At 42.8% G+C, this 18,866-nt stretch overlaps 1 long non-coding RNA gene across 1 annotated transcript; it reads left to right on the forward strand.

Annotated features, from left to right (window-relative positions):
- The first annotated feature begins 3,805 nt into the window (after window positions 1-3,805).
- On the forward strand, window positions 3,806-4,751 carry LOC105739821. The gene is made up of 2 exons (XR_001115803.1): window positions 3,806-3,918; window positions 4,450-4,751. It is a non-coding gene; the product is annotated as an uncharacterized LOC105739821 (long non-coding RNA).
- Window positions 4,752-18,866: the final 14,115 nt, after the last annotated feature.

The following is an 18,866-nucleotide window of genomic DNA, read 5'->3' on the forward strand; positions in this document are numbered from 1 at the left end:
CGCCGCTGAACTGGCTTCAACCAGCTACCAACCCGGACCACACGAAGAACCAAACTGCTCACGACCCGCTCTCATGCATCTCCTAAGTCCTCTTCCCTGGCTTTCCGCCTCTCACATCTTTACACTTTCCTCCACCGGCGGGCCCTCTTCCCAGCCCTATTCTCACTATGATAGAAAACGGCTGGGACCCTCTCTTCCACATGTTCACTTCGCCATCTGGCTCCCACATCAACAAACACACCCCCTTCCTATATTATACCACTAAAAACAACGCCTCCTCCCGAGCCATACATATCGACAACCCTGCCGACCCGGTCTGGGGCCAGTCAGTTACAGGAGGCATATATCCCAGCAATGCCTGGGCATATCCAACTCAAACCATAACTATTTCCCGTTCCCTCAAAGAGTCCATCTCTAACCAAACCTTTAACCAGCTTCTCCTCAGAAACTACCAGCTCCTAGCGACTTGTGAAGACATGGCAGACTCCAGAGACAGTCTCACACCCTGCTGACCTCTTAAATGGCCAATGACCGGCAACAGATACCTAGGATTGGGGGAGAGGGAGGGGGTAGGCCTGCCCTCGCACCTTAAATTAACTACCATCTTCTTTTCTCTTCAGGCAGACCAAACTCTACCCCTAGTACCCCAGATGGCTACAGCAAGCTTAAACACCCTTCGCTCAGACAGCTGGCTCATCGCCAACCCATCCCTGCCCCTCAACTGGCTCACGGCACTGGAGAACAAGGAACATTCATGGACTTCTTGGCCTCATATTCATACTGTACCCCATGCACAACCCTGACAGTTCTCCCTGTGCCCCCTCCCCACAGTGCCCCCACTCAGCACGAAGCAGCCAGATGAACCACGACGCCCGTTTTCCCCCATTTAAGAAAACAAAATGGGAGGAATGTTAGGTAACATGGGGTACCTTAAAATGGCGCCATACCTTAAGATGGGGCCGGTTCTGGGTTCTTCTCCCCTCCTTGACTGGACACTGTCTGAACCTGCCAAAGGAGGGCCAATCAGAAAGAAGCATCTCCCGCCTTCCCTTGGGCCTGCCCCTAGCCCAATCCACACAGGCCCAAGGGATATAAAACCCAGCACACCAGCAGCCCTCTCTCTCCTCTTCCTTCTCCGCTCGATACCTCCAATAAAGACCTCTTGACCGCGACTGGTGTAGTTTGGTCTCTGCCCGGCCCCTTTCAATCATCATATTGTTTTCCACAATAATTGAGCTAATTTACATTCCCACCAACAGCATCAACACGTTCCTATTTCTCCACATCCTCTCCAGCATCTGTTGTTTCCTGACTTTTTAATGATCACCATTCTAACTTGTGCCATTCTAACTGGTGAGATGGTATCTCACTGTGGTTTTGATTTGCATTTCTCTAACGACCAGTGATAATGAGCATTTTTCATGTTTGTTGGCCGCATAAATGTCTTCTTTTGAGAAGTGGTTGTTCATATCCTTTGTCCACTTTTTGATGGGTTGTTTTATTCTTGTAAATTTGTTTAAGTTCCTTGTATATTCTGGATATTAGCCCTTCGTTAGATGGATAGATTGCAAAAATTTTCTCCCATTCTGTAGGTTGTGTGTTCACTCTGATGGTAGTTCTTTTTGCTGTGCAGAAGCTCTTTAGTTTAATTAGATCTCATTTGTCAATTTTGGCTTTTGTTGCCATTACTTTTGGTGTTTTAATCATGAAGTCTTTGCCCATGCCTATGTCCTGAAAGGTATTGCCTAGGTTTTCTTCTAGGCTTTTTATGGTTTTAGGTCTTACATTTAAGTCTGTAACACCATGGAATACTACGCAGCCATAAAAACAGATGAGTTTATGTCTTTTGCAGGGACATGTATAAAGCTGGAAACCATCATTCTCAGCAAACTAACACAGGAACAGAAAACCAAACACTGTATGTTCTCACTCATAAGTGGGAGTTGAACAATGAGAACACATAGAAACAGGGAGGGGAACATCACACACCTGGGCCTATTGAGGGGAAGAATAGCATTAGGAGAAACACCTAATGTAGATGACAGGTTGATAGATGCAGCAAGCTACCATGGCACATGTATACCTATGTAACAAACCTGCACGTTCTGCATATGTATCCCAGAACTTAAACTATAATAATAATTTTAAAAATCACTAAACAACAACAACAACTAAAAACCATTCATCACATTATGTCTGGGATTGGTTCCTTCCAGTGGGTTCTTGGTCTCGCTGACTTCAAGAATGAAGCCGCAGACCCTCGCTGTGAGCGTTACAGTTCTTAAAGATGGTGTGTCTGGAGTTTGTTCCTTTAGATGTTCAAATGTGTCCAGAGTTTCTTCCTTCTAGTGGGTTCGTGGTCTCGCTGACTTCAGGAGTGAAGCCGCAGACCTTCGCGGTGAGTGTTACAGCTCTTAAGGGTGGTGCAGACCCAAAGAATGACCAGCAGCAAGATTTATTGTGAAGAGCGAAAGAACAAAGCTTCCACAGCGTGGAAGGGGTTGTTGCTGGTGGCTCGGGTGGCGAGCTTTTATTCCCTTATTTGGCCCTGCCCACGTCCTGCTGATTGGTCCATTTTACAGAGCGCCGATTGGTCCATTTTACAGAGTGCTGATTGGTCCATTTTTACAGCTTGCTGATCTGTGCGTTTACAAACCTTTAGCTAGACACAGAGCACTGATTGGTGCGTTTTTACAGAGTGCTGATTGGTGTGTTTCCAATCCTTTAGCTAGACAGAAAAGTTGTTCAAGCCCCTACTCGACCCAGGAAGTCCAGCTGGCTTCACCTCTCAATATTATATCCCCTAGCCAACCAAAAACGTTTAGGGTACCAGATATGGTAGCTCACTCCTGTAATCCCAACATTTTGGGAGGCTGAGGCCGGCAAATTGCTTGATCTCAGGAGTTTTAGACCAGCCTGGGCAACATGGCAAAACCCTGTCTCAAAAAAAAAAAAAGAATTGCAGGGTGTGATGGCCTGTGCCTGTAGTCTGGCTCCTTGGGGGTAGGGGACTGAGGTGAGGGTTTCTCTCGAGGCCCAGAATTCGAGGCTGCAGTGAGCTATGATTATGCCATTCCACTCCAGCCTGGGCGACAAAGTGAGACCCAGTCTTGAAAAAAATAAAATAAATAAAATAAAAGGTTTAGGGCACTATTATTTCCTAAATTTAATTATAAATTAAATTCCTTGGAAATATTCATCTGAATTGACTAAAACATGATAATATGTCAATTTACGTTTCTAAATGCATTTTTATTATTTTCATCCTTATTAGATTATTTCCTAGCTGCTTTCAAATTAGTAATCATAATTATGCAAAAACAAACGTAAGTCATCAAAAGGTAGGCATGTCAGCATTAAACCTGCTATTTTTAGGATAAGATCCACTTTCCATGAAGTTTGTTTTATTGCTTCCTAGTTCTCTGTGCAGAAATGTGCTCCGGGAGCCAGCCCTGCTCCGCCCAGCTGTAAATCTGGGGCGCGTTTCCCTCCCCAGCTACTGCTTCCTCCTGGGCCTCCCGGCATTCACCAGCCAGGAGGCAGATCTTGGCCTCCTTTAATCCTGAACAGGCATGCAGGGTTCTATGCTAGACACAAAGGAAGCCACAGCCCACAGAAGGCGAGCCGACAAGAACAAGGAAATGGTTCTGCCGTCATGTCCCCTGGAATCTCTGTGCCTTGGTGTCTCCGCTGGTAAAGACAGGATGTCCTAGATCTCCAAGGTTTCTTGAAAAACTAAAACCCATTATTGTTTAATGCCTTCTAGAAGTTGCCTAGGAAACACTTCTTCTTAGAAAAGATTCACAAACAGACCTGGAATGAATCCTTCTCGCTCTTCATACACTGAGAAAGGATCAAATCTAAGACCGTGGCAGGGAGAAGCCGCACGCGGAGTCGCACTGTCAGGATCCAGGATCGGTAGGAAACAGGCTCTATGCGCTGCTCTGGCACCAGCCGGGCTGGCCCTTATCTGAATCCATTCCAAATGCTTGACTTTACCTTAAGCCACAGAACTCAGAATTAGATATAATAGGCGAGGCAAATGCTCACTATTCATGATACAAGATAAATCCTGATAAGGATAATAAAATTAGAAGTTATCTGTGATTAGCTTTAAACAAAACTTTGCTGCCTTGAAAACACTTTCTTTTCTCATATCTATATCATTTTCTCCCACGGTAATTTCAAATCATGACCTTTTATTTGGAATTTGAGCTCTGTACTTTCCGCTCTAAATGAACTATCCTTAGAAACATTAATTATCTTTGAAAGTATAATTTCAGTAGCAGCAAAAGAACTCACTGTAATTTAAAAATTCTAGTATTGGTTATTTCTATATTTTACTAATACAACTAACGCTGTCATAAGCACCTTAGTGAAAACCCCTTGCTTCAAGACTATTTCTTATGTTAAATTACCACAATTTTTTTTTTTAATTCATACATTCAGATCTTAATCGGATTGCAAGTTCTTCAGGCTTGGAACCATATCACCACAATGAACCGCCAAGTATAAAGGGGTCCTTGGAGAAACTCCTACCGGCCTGCGCGCTGGGAGAATGGGGTGGAGCCACGGAAGTTCACGCGCTTTGCAGAGGGGAGGGGCCTGGCCTCTCCTGATCCTGGATAGTACCTGAGATTCAATCCCTGAGGCGGGAAAACCTGCTAGCAGGACTGTTGCTTTGCTGAGAGTCCCTGTTTCCCTTTTTTTCTTTTTGGCCCAATAAATTCCATTTTTCTCACTCTTCAAAATCTCTGTGACCCTAATCTCTCATGGCCGTGTGACAAGGGCCCTAAAGAGAAAGTCCTTCAAGAATAGCTTTCATATGATAATATCAGTGATAAGTTGTAGTTTATAATGGACTCCTCTCAGGAAGGTGTCCCTCAATAACTTGAACATTTAAAAAATTAAAAGATTGATTGTAGAGAGTCCACCTATGAAATGAGCACATATTAGAGCAGAGCTAGAAAATCAACGTAAAGAAACAGAGCAGCTGGCATGTCTACAAAACTCAACTTGACATAGTGGGGGATATATTAGCATAACTGAAGAAAACCGCTGTCAACAGTTTGGGAGGGAAGGACTGGGTCTGAACACACAGACAAATTATAGCAAGAGCCACCAAGGTGGACGTCTCTTACCCAGTGCTCATGGAGTCAGAGCTCTGTTCACACATTCCAAAGTATTCTTCCCCTGAGCAAAGCCATCTCTATTGTCAGATACAGAGGCCCCAGCCAGGGGCCCAGAGAAGCTGGATTCTTCTAACTCCTGCAGGTCTTCAAAGCCTCTTCCAACTGTGATTGAGTTTCCCGTGTAGGTGCTGAGGGAAGAGAAAGCTCGGTTATTGTGACTTTCAGTCTCCTGGACTTTGTAGAATGATTTCTCATTGAATTTAAGAAATAACACACAGTCATCCAATTAGCAAAGCTTTAGCATGCAGCAGCTGTTCGCCAGGTCTTATGCCAGGCCCTGGGGATAAAAGGACGAACAAGATAACCCTACCCTCAGGGAGCTTCCAGTCCAAAGAAACCCAGGAGGCTCAACACAATGTGATGATTTCTGTGACGTGGTTAAGTCCAGGGGGCCATAAAAGGAGGGGCCCCTAACCAGGCCTGTGTGCAGGCAAGCACTGGAGAAAGTTTCTATGAAGAGACAGCGTATCTGGATGAAAGCACACAGAAGAGCGTAAATTAGTAAGGTAAATGAATGAGGGTTAGAGACCAGGGCTACGCAGTGAGGAAAAAGTGGCTTCCAGGTAGAAAACAGGTGTGAGCCATTTTGTCTTCAAGAAGCTACAAACTGTTGTGTGTGGACGGGGCACAGGTATGAAGTTATAGACCAGTAAGAGATGGGGCTAGACACACAGGCATGGAGACTCCTCCCCAGCCATGTGCAGGAGCTCACTCTAAGGTCTGTGAGCAAAGAAGTCACTTATGATTTACTTCTGCAAACGTCTCTATCATTACAGCATGCCCACTCTGCCCAGCGCTATTGTAAATACTTCCCATACATTGAGCTGCACACTGGGGCTTATTATCCTCATTTTACTGCTGAGAAACTGAGTCCCTACCTCTTGGGCCCTTGCCCAGAGCCACACATGTGGCAGCTGTAGAGCTGGTGCCTTGACTTGGGTCCCCTGAGCCTGGAGTCTTGTGCACACAACTGTCCTCATGCTACACTGCCAGCGGGCAGCTAGACTGAAACCAGGGCATGGCCCCTCATCTGCATGCAAGCAAGTCTGTTTCTCTGTGTGGGTGATGCTGGTAGGGTTTCCTAACCCAGGCCAACAATGAAAACATTAAGTAACACTGGGTTCAGGGCCACCCATTGCAAAATACTGTTGGTAAGATCCTGTTAGGTCTAAATTGATCTGTTTTTTAATGGCTCAGTTTCAGCTCCAGGCTTCAGCAGATGTGTCATTGAGGCGGTGTAAGATGAAAGTACATATGGCCGAGGCCATGAGCTAAATGCAGCAGTGGGCTGTGTCTGGAGAAGAGAGCCTTTTGAAGTGTGTTGAAGAATAATTAATGGCAAGAGAGAGTGCTTTGGACACACTGTTCGGTTTTTAAAAAGGCTATAAAATTGATATGCTGTATAGTGGACATTGTGTTTCACATGTACACACCCCATGTATAAATAGAAAAACACAGGAAAAGATTATATCAAAATACAGAGTAGCAGACTTATACATGATTTTAGCTTTCTCCTATTTTCCACATTTTTTATGATAAACGCACATTGTTTTGTATATTCAGGAATATTTTATTTTTTCTCCACGAAGTTGTCACCAGAAACTTAAGAAAAAGGCTTTTTATTGAAATACTCATGTAAAAAGTGCACAGATGAAAATTTTACAGCTTGACAAGGCCCCAGAGTCAGCCCATGATGTAGCCGGTGCCCGGGTCTACCTAGGAGGAGAATATTACCACCCTTTCCAGAAGCTTCGGGCTCTGCAAAGATAACTTCTGATGCCACAAATAGTTTGCCTGTTTCTGAAGTTTATATAAGTGGAGTGCTGTGCAGTGTGTACCCTTTTGGCACGTAGCTGATTTAGATCAACACTGTGCTTATGAGGATTCTCCTATGTTCCTGCATGTGGCAATCATGTTTCCTTCTCTTTGCTACATCATGCTCCATTGTATAAACATGCTGCATTGAGATTGTTCCAGCCATGACTAGCTGGGCCCAGTTAATGCAAGTGCTCCACTTTAGTAAGATTTTCAGAGTTTTTCAAAATGATTCTACCACATTACACCCTTGCTAACCATGCAGGTGAGTACTACTTGCTCCACATTTTTAGACACCTGTGTTCATTTTGCTCTTTCTGGTGGGTATGTAACGGTATTGTAATGTGATTTCAATTTGCAATTTCTTCATGACAAACAAAGTTATGCACCTTTTCATATTGATGGCAGTGGCCATCACACCAGTTGCAGCAGGGAGGCGCAACTAGGGTTGCACACTCCATGGGGCCAGTGGACCCTGCCCCTTCTGAGTTGGGGCGGGAACTCCCTGGGTGCTGTTGCAGCCACTCAAACTGCAGCTGCAGACCCAGGCCTCCTGATCTACAGAGTAGGCAGGAGCTGGGGACTAGCAGGAACCCTGCCCCTTTAGAGTTGGTGGGGGTAGGGAGCTCCTGGGTGCAGCCCAGGCACAGGACCCAGGCGTCTCTGCAGCCTGTATCCATGGGGTCCCCAGGAAGGAACCCCCCATGTCCCTGCAGTCTCAGGAGTATCTGCCCCCACTGCATGGCCTCTCTTTGTGCCACGAGCCTGCTCCCATCTCTGAGCGGGGATTGGGGTCAAGCCCCAAAGGCTGTGAATGGCAATGGGAGGCAGATTGATTCCTGAATGGAAATGGGCAGGTCCCCATGAAGGCCCCCTTTCAGGCCAAGGAGGGCCTGAAGGCTGGAGTGGGGACTCATGGTGCCTCTTCCAGCCCACTCATGGCTGCCCATGGACCAATCAGCACGCATTTCCACCCCTGTGAGGTCCATAAAAGCCCTGGGCTCAGCCAGAGCAGGGCAGAGGATGGCCAGAGGACCAAGAGGGCAGAGAGAGGAGATGACCAGCTGCAGAGAGGAGTACCCTCTCTGCTGATAGTTGGAGATGATGTGACAACCAGTTGCAGAGAGCAGCTACCATCTCTGATGAGAGCTGCTGCGGGCAGAGATAAGCCACCCTCTCCAGGGCCTCCTCTCCACTGAGAGCTGCAGACATCTGGAGGACTAGTTGAGAGGAGCTACCCTCTCCAGGGCCTCCTCTCTGCTGGGAACTGAACACTCAACAGATGGCCTGCCTGCAGAGAGGAGCTACCCACTGCAAGTCTCCTCTGAGCTATTCTAACACTCAATAAAGTTCATCATCGTCTTGTGCACCCTTCACTTGTCTGCATACCTCCCTCTTCCTGGACACAGGACAAGAGCTTGGGTAAAGGTGCTACGGCCACAGAGGTTTCTGGCCAGAAAAATCGACACCCCAAACATCCCATAACAATATGGTTAATGGCTATGTGGATATTATCTTTTGTAATGTGACTTGAAGGTTTTTTTTTAAACCAATCTTTCCATTGACTTAATTGTCTGTGTCTTACTGACTTGTAGATCTTGTTTATATCTTCCAGATGCAAGTTTTTTTGTATAATATAGGTAATTGCAAATACCTTCTGCTCTGTTGATTGCCATTTCACCCTCTTACTGGTCTATTTTGATGAACTGAGTTTATTCATTTTAATGCATTCCAATTTATCATTTTTGTAGAAGATTCATGTTTTGGGGATCCTATTTAATAAATCGTTTTCTACTCAAAGTCATAAAGATATTCTATGTTTTACTCTAAAAAGTGTTTTGTTTCGCCTTTTACATTATTATATATTATCCATCAGGAATTGATATTTATCTATAATGTGATGTATGGGTCATGATATGTTTGTTCACTTTTCAAGTCTTCCAAATTAATTACCTAAAAATAATGTTTAAATTCTATACAGCACTCCCCCTCTCAAAAGACAATGGCCCTTCCTGAAAAAATAGTGTATAATAGCAAACCAAAGAAGAGTCCCTGATTAGGAAAGAAGGAGGCAGAAGCCATCAGGTATTGGACAGCAGTCATATATGCTTTCACATACATCTCTCTATATAGATATAGATATGTATGTACTTATATATTCTGTGAGCTGTGTCTTTGTATTCCCATTTTATAGATGAAAATAATAAAATGATAATAACAGAAATAAAGCAACGTGCCCATGGTCATACAGTTTGTAAATGGCAGAGACAGGATTCAAATTCCCATCTTATCTCACTCCAACAGCAATGCCCTTTCACTATTCCACACGCACGTAGCAAGGGAAACAGGTAATGATTATTCACTAGGATTCAGTTCCAAACCTACTTTCTCCAAGACTATCAGTTGCAGTCCCACTGGCTGGGCACCATTAATTTTGTGCTTCCAATCCTCCAGATCAATAGGCAGGCAACTGAATGGATGGAATATATCCAATCTGATTTATTTTCTAAAATGGCTACAGTAACTGGATTGATTCTGCTGTGGTCCAGTTATTTCAGATATAAAGACAGTCCCTAGGAATGGATTATCTAGCCTGAAATGTCTCTCTGATAAATAAATTAACACTGCATTTGTCACTAACACCATTTGCATTTGAATGAACTTCTCAGACATCTCCGCAAGAAAAGATCCCATACATAACCCAGCCTCTGGGACCCCTTTTGCAACACACTGCAAAGAATAATTTCTCTGAAAGTGACCCTGATGAAAAAGCATCACTTGCCTAATTGTTGTGAAAATGAAAGCTTTATCTTGTGTTTTTCTATGCCCTCTTTCCACAAACACATTAGGAGGCAATTGCTACTTTATGGTCTAATGCATTTAAGAGGGAAGAAAGCTGGAGCAGCTCAGCATTGCATGAGGCAAGCTGGGTGCAAAGAGGCTCATGGCACACGGTACAGGGCATGAGTGTCTCCTTGAACCACACTGGAAATCAGGCTGATGGCTGGCATTAGAGCTCAGGCAGTTCTTCAGCACATCACATCTACCTGCTGGAATACATTTGCTCTTCTCATGATGTTAATATTCTAAACAAACAAACGTATACGTCAATCCAATCAATACATTCTGAAACTCATGACCATCAAAGTTATGGAAATGTATTTTTTACATCTTCAATGTTCAGCTAAAAATCAATAAAAATCCATTATTTAATATTTCAACTGCTACACACTAGAGAAACAATTAGAAATAAATCTCTGTAAAGAAAACAGTAAACTGTCTTACACAATTACTAACTATTGATATTTATTTGTTATAATAGTATACTTGGTGGGCACTTACTGGTAATTAAATCTATGTATAGTAGATAGCCTTAAAGGAAACAAAATGTTAAATTGTTAGATTGAGACTTTGCATATATATTGTGACCATTTCAGTGAATATTAAGATGCTAAGAGATGGACACTGGTTCAATATTCTTGGTTACTGCTCTAAATACTGATTTAGTTTTACAATGTTTATTTAGGCACCACAGATAATTAATATTAAGCGAACAAAATGAAATATTGTAACAATATAAAACTATGCTAGATTTAGTAACTAAGAAAAGGTAAGACGATGAAAATGAGCTTTGCTGTTTGAAGAATAACACCCAACAAAACATGTTTGGTGAAACTGAGAATCTAGAAAGAAGTTGAGACCCAATGAATTAATACTGATTCGAAACCAGAAATTTCAATGCTGCGAATAGCTACAATCAGATGCTGACTTCTTTAAAGCACTCCATGCCCCCACCCAAAGAGATGGCCATATAAGGTAGACTTTTTTTTTGTTTTTGAGATGGAGTCTCGCTGTGTCACCCAGGCTGGAGTGCAGTGGCATGATCTTGGCTCACTGCAACCTCCGCCTCCCAGGTTCAAGCGATTCTCCTACATCAGCATCCTGAGTAGCTGGGATTACAGGTGCTGGCTACCACGCGTGGCTAATTTTTGTATTTTCAGTAGAGTCAGTGTTTTGCCATGTTGGCCAGGCTGGTCTGGAACTCCTGACCTCAGGTGATCCACCGCCTTGGCCTCCCAAGGTGCTGGGATTACAGGCGTGAGCCACCATGCCCGGCTAAGGCAGGCATTTGATAGAACAAGCATGTGTTTTGGATAAAGAAACTGAGGCTGAAAGAATGATCTGATTGATGTTACTGAGTCAGTCAAGGCTGCAACTTGAGTCCAGGCTTGTGTCACTCTCAAGACCTGTTCATTCCCATTCACAGGGGGACTTCCCTGTCCAACAATTCCATCTAAATTTATTTGCATTTTTTTAATCATTTATTTTCTTAGGCCTGAGCCTCTTTAAATAGGGTACACCTTCTTAGAAAGCAAAACTTTACAAAAAAATATGGCATATCCTAAATGTCACAATGAAGAATTATTTTTGGTACCTCAATGGTTCAAAAATCTGTTTATACATAGTCATAAACTTTAGCGGGGGGGGGGCCCTATCCATTCATTCTCTTAACAAACATTTTTTGAGTATCTACTATGTGCCACGTGCCATGCAGAGCACTGGGAATACCAGAATGAGTGAAAATCATGCCCGCCTATGAGAGTTCAAGAAGCAGTGCAGAAAGCAGTGGCTAAAGGAAATGGCATTCACCCTGGATTGCTCATAACTCAGCTGGGGGTGCTCAAGGGAGTTTTTTGGGGGCAGGTGAACACAGATCTGAGTTTTGTGTGACAGGTAGGAGTTTTGTCTGGGTAGTCTGGGAAGCCAGGACTGGATGTAGACCTCAGAAAGGCTTGAAAACGTGGGACAGGAGTCACTAAAGAAATAAGTCTTTTTTCAGTCCAGCAGTTCAGAGGTGTAGTATTAGAAGACTGGGAAAGATTGCAGATTGTGAAATTTGCTGGCCAAGCTATGAAGTTCAATTTAACTCAGGGCAATAGGGAGCCACTGACAGGTCTGAAGCAGAGGAATAACATACTCACATTTGGTTTTTTAAAAAAATACTCTGACTTCAAACTATACTACAAGGCTACAGTAACCAAAACAGCATGGTACTGGTACCACAACAGAGACATAGATCAATGGAACAGAACAGAGCCCTCAGAAATGATGCCGCATATCTACCACTATCTGATCTTTGACAAACCTGACAAAAACAAGAAATGGGGAAAGGATTCCCTATTTAATAAATGGTGCTGGGAAAACTGGCTAGCCATATGTAGAAATCTGAAACTGGATCCCTTCCTTACACCTTATACAAAAGTTAATTCAAGATGGATTAAAGACTTACATGTTAGACCTAAAACCATTAAAATCCTACAAGAAAACCTAGGCAATACCATTCAGGACATAGGCGTGGGCAAAGACTTCATGTCTAAAACACCAAAAGCAATGGCAACAAAAGCCAAAATTGACAAATGGGATCTCATTAAACTAAAGAGCTTCTGCACAGCAAAAGAAACTACCATCAGAGTGAACAGGCAACCTACAGAATGGGAGAAAATTTTTGCAACCTACTCATCTGACAAAGGGCTAATATCCAGAATCTACAATGAACTCAAACAAATTTACAAGAAAAAAACAAACAACCCCATCAAAAAGTGGGTGAAGGACATGAACAGACACTTCTCAAAAGAAGATATTTATGCAGCCAAAAAACACATGAAGAAATGCTCATCATCACTGGCCATCAGAGAAATGCAAATCAAAACCACAGTGAGATACCATCTCACACCAGTTAGAATGGCCATCATTAAAAAATCAGGAAACAACAGGCGCTGGAGAGGATGTGGAGAAACAGGAACACTTTTACACTGTTGGTGGGACTCTAAACTAGTTCAACCACTGTGGAAATCAGTGTGGCGATTCCTCGGGGATCTAGAACTAGAAATACCATTTGACCCAGCCATCCCATTACTGGGTATATACCCAAAGGACTATAAATCATGCTGCTATAAAGACACATGCACACGTATGTTTATTGCGGCACTATTCACAATAGCAAAGACTTGGAACCAACCCAAATGTCCAACAACGATAGACTGGATTAAGAAAATGTGGCACATATACACCATGGAATACTATGCAGCCATAAAAAATGATGAGTTCATGTCCTTTGTAGGGACATGGATGAAACTGGAAAACATCATTCTCAGTAAACTATCGCAAGGACAAAAAACCAAACACTGCATGTTCTCACTCATAGGTGGGAATTGAACAATGAGAACTCATGGACACAGGAAGGGGAACATCACACTCCGGGGACTGTTGTGGGGTAGGGGTAGGGGGGAGGGACAGCATTAGGAGATATACCTAATGCTAAATGACGAGTTAATGGGTGCAGGAAATCAACATGGCACATGGATACATATGTAACAAACCTGCACATTGTGCACATGTACCCTAAAACCTAAAGTATAAGAAAAAAAAAAATTAAAAAAAAAATTACTCTGGCTGCTTTGAAAGGGGATAAATCGGAAGGGAATGAGGATGAGAACGACGTCTAGGGAAAGCAGTCACGAGGTTCTCAACCATGGAAAAGTGAGAGGCACAGCGCAGACAATGAACAGGTTGGAACCAGCAGACCAGCAGTGGCTGATGCCTGATGACACAGGGTGAGGGCAGAGGTGGAATCACAGAAAGTCGCGAGTTTCTTGTTGAAGTCCCCACTGGGTATGTTAAAGCAAGGTTAGCCTCAAGCTGCCTCCTTCCGTGTGTGACATTTGGCCAAAAGGTTTCTTGGTACATCGTGAACTATAACCTAAATAGAGCTGTAAACAGACTGTGGCCTACTCTTGTGCCAATCACCGAGTGTTGGCCTATCAAAGGTGGCCAACTTTTCAAATAAAGCGAACGCAGAGCTGTAGCAATCTGGCCATTTCTGCCCCTCACTTCCGAGTTCTGTCCATAAATCTTCTTCCACCCAGTGGCTGTGCTGCCAGAAGACTGCCCAATTTGCCAGTCGTTCTTTGCTCAATTAAAGGCCCTTACATTTAATTCGGCTAAAGTTTTTCTTTTAACAGATGGAAACCTCAGTGTGTGAAGACTGGGAATCCAGGAGAAAAAGAAGGTTGGTGGGTAGATGGATTCAGCTTGGAAAGTGAAGTTGAAGGTGCTTGTGTGAAATGCCTCAGGTGACTCCACAAACAGGCTGACTGTGCAGGAGGCCAGCCTGAGGACTCAGCTGCGGCGGTCAGGAGAGTGTAGACAGCAAGCCACATATGCCAGCGCGTGCGGGGGACAGCCACAAAGCGAAGAGTCCCCAAATGGACTCAGAGAACTGGAAACACCTGAGCAGCAAGAAAACACAGCCTGAGAGGGAATTTGAGAAGGAGCTCCAGGGAGGATTGGAGCAGCTCTAGCCCCAGAAACCAAGGGAATGATGCAGGCAGGGGGCCGCGTCCTCTCCGGCCCATCAGCACATCATCTCCCCGTTTACTTACCGTACTTTTTTTTTTTTTTTTTTTTGAGACAGAGTCTCATTCTGTCACTCTGTCAGACTGGAGTGCAGTGGCGCAATCTCGGCTCACTTCAACCTCTGCCTCCTGGGTTCAAGCAATTCTCCTGCCTCAGCCTCAGGAGTAGCCGGGATTATAGGTGCCTGCAACTATGCCTGGCTAATTTTTGTACTTTTTAGTAGAGATGGTGTTTCACCATGTTGGCCAGGCTGGTCTTGAACTCCTGGCCTCAGGTGATCCAACTGTCTCAGCCTCCAAAAGTGCTGGGATTACAGGTGTGAGCCACTGCGCCCCATTGGTATTTTTATTATTTAAAAATTAACGTGGTTTATTGGTTAAAACCTAGACAATGGAAAACCTCATAAGAAAATATAATTTTTCCATAATTCCATCTCTGCAAAATAACCACTTTTCACATGTCTTTCAATTATATGCCTTTATAATGCTCTTACCCTAGCTACCTTGAAAAAAATACTAGAAGATCAAAGTTGAGAAATCATTGCTTTTTTAGTTTTTCTGCAGTTGACTTTTGTTCTTTTATGTACAATGATATCCACTTTTAGCTTTTTGAGAAAAATTCATTGATTATTTTGATGTTGAAGATAAAGGAGCAATAAACTTTTCCATGGGACTACGTGGTAAATGAATTTTATTTTCTTTCCGTAGGAAATAGTTTTTATGATGGATTTTTATAAATATTTTTTAAATTCTTAAATATATAGCCACCGAAAAATGTAGTTTAAAATTATTCTAGTCCAAAATCCAAAGGAAACAATTTTTTAGCTTTCTTAACTCAGAAGGTTTATAGCACTCTAACCAGTATTTGAAGGACCCATTTCAGTACAACTGTTTTTTCCTGTGCTTGGTGCAAAGTACCTATTATTTGGGGTCTTTCAATGTTTTGAATATTTTGTTTTCACATTTTCCCCATTCTAGTGACTTATCTCTAGGCTTTTGATTAAAGACAATGTTAGATAATATGTCAGGCATAAAACCAAGTGCTGGCCATATGTCCTGAGTCTACAAAAATAGACTAAAATAGATGCGCTGTCCATGGCCATCTGCAGCTCGGGCAACCTTTGGTGTGTTTGGCTGCGTGCGAGCAAACCTTTGACTTTTCCTTGGCCAGGCTCCATAAGGACAGGGGAACAGGACCAGAACCAAGGATAAAGGTAGGCCCAGCTTGACTTTCCAACTCCTGCCAGCTCCTCCATGTTTTGCACCGTGTTGCCTCCATGTCTGAAGATGAGTTCATCTGCAGATTCCAAGACTGTCGAGAGGGTGGAGATCACCTGCCCACAGAACATGACTCTGTCTTGTTTCCGTAGACTGAAGAACTGGGCAGCAGAATGGCACAATGCCCACCTCTACTGCTGCTCACACCTTCTTCGCCAGCGGTATAACTTTTAAGTAAAGACAAGTTCTGAAAGATTTCCTATGCGATATCTTTCAGAAAACTCCCGTACTCATTAAGTTTTTTAATTGCACCTTGAAATCACTGTGGCAGAAATAGCCACATTCTTATATTTTAAAATTCTGCAATGTTTTGAGCGAAGCAGTGAACATCTTCAAGATTCTGGCTAAATTCCATAGCCATATCTCAGACAGTGTTTCTCAAATCTGTGTCGTCTCTAGACAAAGGCAATTAATTGCACTAGTCTGTAAGCAGAGGAAACCATTTTCATCCTTTAATAGGCACCAACTGGAATGAACCCTGAGATACACTGAGGATTTTTTTTCTCCATGTGCAAATCAGCACGTGGTACAAGTTGTTCTTAGCCAGGTACATTTTGCTATGTCACTTGGTGCAGAATAAATCATACCAGAAAAGGCACAATATTACTTTCCCTGCAGTCTTCAACAAGGGATGTATCCAGGAGTAAATTAGGATTCTTGCACCCAAAATTAACACAGGTTGTAGTTTTGCATCTAATAACAACCAACAGCTACTTAGAACAACAAATGTGTTCTCCTGTCAGACAAGGTAGAAGGAGAGCCAGGCACCCTGAGCAGGGAAGCCACATCGCCATCTTTTGTAGCTGTGAAATCAGGTTGAAAAATGGAGAGAAATGTTTTAAAAGTGTCAAATTTACCAAGTCAAGTTTTAAAAACCTGCACCCTCCTAATAACATTTTATATGCTTTCTTTGAAACACAAAATCCATGGAAACTTAGGTGTGGCCTACATAATTGTTTAAATTCTGAGTTTTTGCATTTTTGAATTCTGAGGTTGAAAACTGATTTTAAAATAAAATATCAAAACAGAATTTTCCTTTCCATGACAAGTAACGTCAGGCTCAAAATAATTTGCTATTTGCAGTTGTGTCATTAAAAAATCTAGGTGGCATGTTCTTGTATTGAACCTGTGTTTAAATTTGAGGTCAAGAGCCTAAGCCTCATTCGTCTCATACAGGGAACTGCACACTTCTGTGCACACAAATACATGCATGCTCTAGGGTGCGCGCGCGCGCACACACACACACACACACACACACAGCAGACACACACACACAGCAGACACACACACACAGCAGACACTACTGGCTCATCCGTCCTGCTAATTATCCCTGGCCCTTGCAGTTGTTTCCCTGTTCCCCTCCCTCACACTGGGGTGTCTTGGAGCCCTTAGCAGCGTGGTGCTACATGGACTGTCTGGCCTGTGGAGACCTTTCTGTCTGGGACAGTACCATTCTGTCTAGACGAGGAGGGACCATATGTTTTGGTTGTTATTATCAACACCAAAAGCACCTCTCTACAACCCTTTGCTGAGACTCCTTTAAAAAAATTTTTAATTCCAGAAGCGCTTGTTGCAGAAACCCTGGAAGGTCAAACCCTGATTCAACAGCATTGCCTCTCTTCCTTGATTCTGCAGAACAGTCTGCCCTCCCCCGTGGCGAGTGGCTGCAGCCGCTGCAGTTATCTGTGCACGAGGGCCGTTTTGCTTGCAAACGATGAACACAATTCTGCCTGGTTGGGAAGGCGAGTGAGCCTGGCCACGCAGACAGGCAGAGCTGGGTTTAAAACGCTGCTGGTTTAGAGGAGCTCAGCAGTTCACAGCTCCCAATTAGGCTGGCTGTAAATGCACAGGCTTTAACCTCCAAAGGCAAAAGCTTAGATGTGCAGGGCGATTCCAAGAAATATTAAACATCAAATAGAAATATCATAATCCACACAAAGCTTATTACTATGCAGGTGTTAGCCCAGTAGTTCAAAGGTACTCCTTACATTTAATGAAGGGAATTAGTTCAATAAAAGTTTATATGCTGCATGTTTTCCATATTGTACATGCATTCTTTACATTATGTGTTATTCTACTTGCCATAATGAAATCTTCAAAGAACTAAAATGCCCCGTGGCTAACAGACTTTACAGATCAGACACCACGGGACAAGTAACTTTTGCACTTTTGATTGTACCTAGTGAAAGAGGTTTTATTTTGTTTTTCATTGTACTCAGACAAAAATCCAGAACTCCATTTCTGAGACATTTTAAAGGATCCATCAGTAAAAGGAAGAAGTAGCCTGTTCACTTTGAACTTGTCCTAAGTTTCTTTGTCATAGAACTGCTATTCCCCAAAAGGTATGCTTTGAAGAGATATTTTGCGTTTGTTTGTAAAGGAGTCTTACTATAGCTCATACTGAACTAAAACCCCGACAGCATAGAACTTCATTTTTCTCAAAAAATGCATCTTAAAGAATTGTCTTATTTATTTATTTAGGAAAAATAAGGCAACAATATCGTTTTATGTCAGGAAAGTAGAAAAAGCTGGGTGCAGTCTGTTCTAGTGCATCGAATTCCTCTTCTACATTTGCAAAACTAATTTGGAAAATTCAGACTGCTACTAGCCCAGCTCGGGGTCCATGCGGATATGTTTTAATACCCCACGCACTTCTCAGCAGTAGGGACTCCTCCTGCTGCTGATCCTGCCAGTTTTCTCATCTCAGCTTGTCCCCTGCACATACGTTAAGTGAGTCACCAGAGGTTTGATAAAATATTCCAGGTTTATTAAATATTTGATCCTTACAGACATTAAAGTGAAGTCATTTCATTTTTTGGCTTCCATCTGACTGATTAAAATACTCCTCCTCCTCCCACTCCTCCTACTAATAATATTACTACAGAGAAGATATGGCTAGTACCCAAGATCATGTAGCATGTTAGGAATAATAGGAAAAACTTTTGCTTTTTTGTTCAGACCCTAAACTTATTAAGCATCTTTGTTTCTAACAAATCTGAAAAATAGGCATATCAAATACTATAATTATTTTGCACTTTGATGTCATTAAATTGTAATAATAAATAAAAAATAAAGCAAGAGAAAGAGAAAAAAAGACAAAAAGAACAAGAACAAGCTCTTTAGTTTAATTAGATCCCATTTGTCAATTTTTGCTTTTGTTGCAATT

This window comes from Nomascus leucogenys, chromosome 5 (assembly GCF_006542625.1).
Source record: "Nomascus leucogenys isolate Asia chromosome 5, Asia_NLE_v1, whole genome shotgun sequence".
In the NCBI taxonomy this organism is placed as follows: Eukaryota; Metazoa; Chordata; class Mammalia; order Primates; family Hylobatidae; genus Nomascus; species Nomascus leucogenys.